This window comes from Rhyacophila brunnea, unplaced genomic scaffold (assembly GCF_057557595.1).
Source record: "Rhyacophila brunnea isolate RB1 unplaced genomic scaffold, BYU_Rbru_1.0 scaffold_110, whole genome shotgun sequence".
In the NCBI taxonomy this organism is placed as follows: domain Eukaryota; kingdom Metazoa; phylum Arthropoda; class Insecta; order Trichoptera; family Rhyacophilidae; genus Rhyacophila; species Rhyacophila brunnea.
This window is the reverse complement of record NW_028232764.1, coordinates 379,466-384,228: the sequence shown is the minus strand read 5'-3', so window position 1 is coordinate 384,228 and position 4,763 is coordinate 379,466.

Sequence of the window (4,763 nt, the reverse complement as noted above, 5' to 3'; positions counted from 1 at the left end):
TATTTTATTATCATTTTCATTTAAAATTTTGTGAAGCACTGTGATTCTAGCGCAATATTTATAAATATCGTATTTTGCTAATCGGGATTTTTTTCTTTAATTTTTATAGCATGTACACTTAGAATCTGGATAAAACAACGTTATTTTTATTTTAAGCTCAAAAGATTTTCAATTTTTTAAAATAATTGTTAGGATGACCATTTAAGTTTTTAATACGAAGTTAATTTCCCTTTATTTCTGTATAATGTTAAATATTGCAAGTAAAAGCTAAAAAAATTTATAGTTCGGTTTCATGTGTTATAAAATACCTTTTCTTCAAGAATTATCAACTAATATCGCTTTTTATTTTTGCTAATTTTATTTTTTAACTTTTATGATAAAATTTAACAGATGCACCTGTTATATAGATGTTAAATTTCAAGTAATCTAAAATTACGAAAAAAAAATCACGAAATATTTTTTAAAAGTATATTTCCTTGCGTTTTTTCATAATGGGCAAAAAGGGCATACATTTTGGAAATTTAGTAGCATAAGAAAATATAATGCTTTTCTGTATATTATACGTAAACATGGTACAAAATAAAAAATGTATGCTCAGACTTTATTAGAAAAAATTCAATAAATTTATTGCTTCAAAGTGGCTATGGAATTTTTTTTGATGATTCAAAATTTAAATTATTGTTGTCATTTGTTTTTTAGATATCGCAATCAAATTTTGGCTTAGAAATCTACTAAAGAAAACAGCTAGCAATGATAAAAATTAAAATATATTTATTTTGCTAAAATTTTATTAAAAGGTTATTAGTATCCAAGATTAATTTATCATATTCTTGTTTAATATAATAAGATAAAAAATGACTTTCAGCGATTTCTTATATAAAACTTATTGAATTAATAACAAGCAGGTTGAATCAAGATTCAATCCCAGTAAATATTTTTTTCAACATAAGGAATAAAAACAATCGAAGATACAGACTAAATACGCAAAAAAAATTAAGTGACTTAAGAAACTCTAAGTCATAATAAGGGGAATAAACGCAGAAAATGATTGTGAATTGAATAATACGGCCCAAGTATTATTATAAATCAGCGATCCAGGATGTACTGTGTTTTATTCAATTAGATGTTGTAAGCCCTATTAAAATCATCTAATAAATAAAATTTGATTTTATCTTAAATCACAGGTTTGTTCACTCAAGATATTTGAATAAATTTATTGATCAATTATGGTAATTTATAAGTCTCAGAAGGAGGAGAGGTATTGAAGAAGACTTTGGAGAGGAGAAGATAACCGAAAGTATAAATACGCTGTGTGCACAGGGTATCAAGCTAGTTGTGCTCGTGAACAAAAACTAAAATTATAACTAAAGATTTGGCCCATTGATTAAACATACTTTTGATTAAAATTATAGCTAAAAATTTACAAGTGATGACTCAAAATGCGGTTTTAATATGAATATGGGTAATCATCTAACATGATTGACTGGGCCCATGAAGTGCAGCTAATATCTGAGTATAATAGAACGAAAATTAATATTACTCCCTATCTCGTGTGTTTTATGGTGATAAGAAATAAAAAAAGCGACACACACATCAATTTATTAAATTATTTATAATTTTCCATATTATACTTTTTTTATTTTTTTAGAAGCTTACTACAATGTTTAATATTATAAAAATCAAATCAATTTATGTAAGCGAAACATAACGAGCTTCAACCTAACTACTTAAAAATAATACAAATGCAATATCACCACTATAAAAACTATGTTTGAAGTATCTTTCCATGCAATTTGTTCTTTCCTATAACCAATATTGTCTATTTTTAATTTCGTTTTATTTATTTTACACCGAGCTAATTATTTTCTATTGTTATGCCTTTATATAATCGTCATCTATTTTTACCAACAACTATTGGCATAAAATATTTGTTCCCCTAACTCTTTTAAAAATTTCGTTTACTATTTTTTTACTTCATAGAATCATGAGTCTATAATCTTACCATGTTCTTGGATTTACACCGCTTTCATTTTAATCAATAATTAAATTACTTTTGGCATTTGTTCTTGCATTAAAAATTTTAATATTCTTAGTAGTATGTTCGAATTTGCATTTTTTTAGATCATATCTTATTCAACCTAAATGTAAAAATCCATTGAATTTTATGAAATATTGGTCTAATTTTTGCAACACTAGCACACCATATCAATAATTAGCACATTCATACATTGATCACCATCCAACTTTCATAACAGGTCATAGTCTACATTAATACAGCATTGAACTCATAAAATTTTCCTTTAAAACGTTGTCCTGTTTCTAATATTAGTACTTTCTGTTCTGTAGCTAAAAGGTATTCAACTTTCAGATAACTTATATTCTAAATTTTTGATGGTTTTGTAACTGTAAATAATTATTTTATATTGCACCTTTTACATGGGACTTTAAAAATATATCATTGTGCACAATTATATTCATGATTATTTAAAATCTAACACCATAGTTTTTAATTATCATTTAGAATTTGTAGTTGAGGTTAAATTATCTCTTTATATGTTTTTTTTTCTAAGTTATTTACCGCCTCCTTTTCATCGATTATCAAAAGATCTCTTAATCTCCTCTTATTACTGTAACACACGGTGATGTATTATATCTACATATTTGAATTAAATTTTATAAATAATTACTTTGGAAAAAAAACTTAATCCGAGTCAAATATCATCATCAAGATGAATTATTTCTTGCTCTACAATTTTGTTAAATATAAATAAAAACAGTACATTCTATTGAGTCAGCATATTTTTGACAATAAAAGCATTATCTCTTTGTCTAAATCTCAATTGTTCATATTTTAAAACTATTTTTTTATGCATAATAAAAAATATTTTCAATTTTTTATTTGTAATTTTTTTCATATCGCTATTTACCTGCATTATTTTATAATTTATCCCAATAATATAAAACTTTAAATATAATTTTTCCTTTATAAAATTTCAAAACACCCTTTTCATTATCTATATCACCTTTACATCACACCCGAAAACGATTTTATCGAACAATTATTTGCTTAATTATCACTGGAATGATCTATCAAATACTATTTTTATTATAAACCTTTTTACTCATTAGCGTTACTACATCATTATGAACATTTTCAGGTGTTTTTATTGTTCTATTTCTAAATATCTAATTGGAGTATTGTAAACCAGCCACATTTGAAAAAAGATATCCGCTAGAGGTTTCTACCGAATCCAACTCCTATATACCTTGTTTTTTTGTCTCGTAAATAGCCCTGTTAACCTTTTGTTTTTTTATAGAAAATGAAAGTTGCGAGATTAGTATAAAAAATTTATGAATAGAGAAGGAATCCATGTGAAAAGTCTGAAAAGGATTTACGATTTTGCGCCACCAATCGATTCACCGCTGAAGGAAAACATCCCCAACATGTCCATAGTGATTTATATTACTTGTAATATTGTTCAGAAATAGATTTAATTTGTCTCTGCGCCCATCAATTGTCTTTTTAAAGTTAAAGGATCTCTTTAACAGTGGGGGTATTTTAACTGTGTTTGAAGTATACCCAGGTTGGCAACATTAATTATTAGTTTTGGTGACTTATCAATTATCATATGGAGCATGAATTCGAACCTTGATTTCTAGAAATTGAAGAATATAAGCCGAAAATTAACACTACTAAAGTATCGCCACTCTATGACAAGACGTCCTTGATTAAAAAAAACATTGAGCTGTACAAGTATCTAATTTATTTATATTTAGAAACTAGAGAAATATGAATACCACATTAAAACAGTAATGATTGTGAGAAGTGTAATGTTGAAAAATACAGCAAAAAAATTTAAAGAAAATACTGATATAAATAGAAACGCAAAAACCACGTCAATCATAAATTAAACTTTTTTTGTAAAGTTCATATTTATCACATTGCATGGATTTTATAAGATTACTTTACCAAGTTTTTTTTTGAGTTAATATTCCGTGAAAAGAAAAATTGTGAAATTTTTATTACCGGATTATATTTTGGGATTTATACATGTTTTTATTTATATATAAAAAAATGATGAAAAGTTTTGGGTTATTTGTATAGAAGCAATGTTGCTACCATTTTCTGAATAAAAACTATATTTCAATCTTTTTGTATGATAGGAAAAAAATATGCAAAAAGATATTTAAAGTTCATAAATTGATTTATATAAATTTGTTTTTTTTCTGATGCGATGAATGAGAAGTAAGATACTAATTTTTTTTAAAAAATGTATTTTGAGGGCTTTATGAACATAATTCTATTTTCTCGCCGAATTGCGTGAAATCTAAAATATACCTTTAATAAAAAGATTGTAATGTGAAATTCGTTTAAATTCTTTCAAGGATTTAAAAGACTTGGTTTGGCACTAACAGACATAGCTACTTATATATAAAAAGTGACAAAAATAATATTATAATTTCTAGCTTCTATTGCCATATATACTTCATGATCAAGAGTGATGCGTTTTAAATTGAATAAACAACTAGATATCAAATAGATTAACATCTATGTAGTAAAATAAAATACTAAATATCAAATATATTAAGATCTATGCACTAAAAAAATAATTCGATATCAAATAGATTAACATCTATGTAGTTATTTATGGCAGATATTTTTATTTTCTTATGTACCAATGTAACTTCTATGCTACGCCATGGTAAGTTTTAAAAGATGAAAAACAAAAAAAGGATTACCATTGAGGTGAAAGAAATGTATT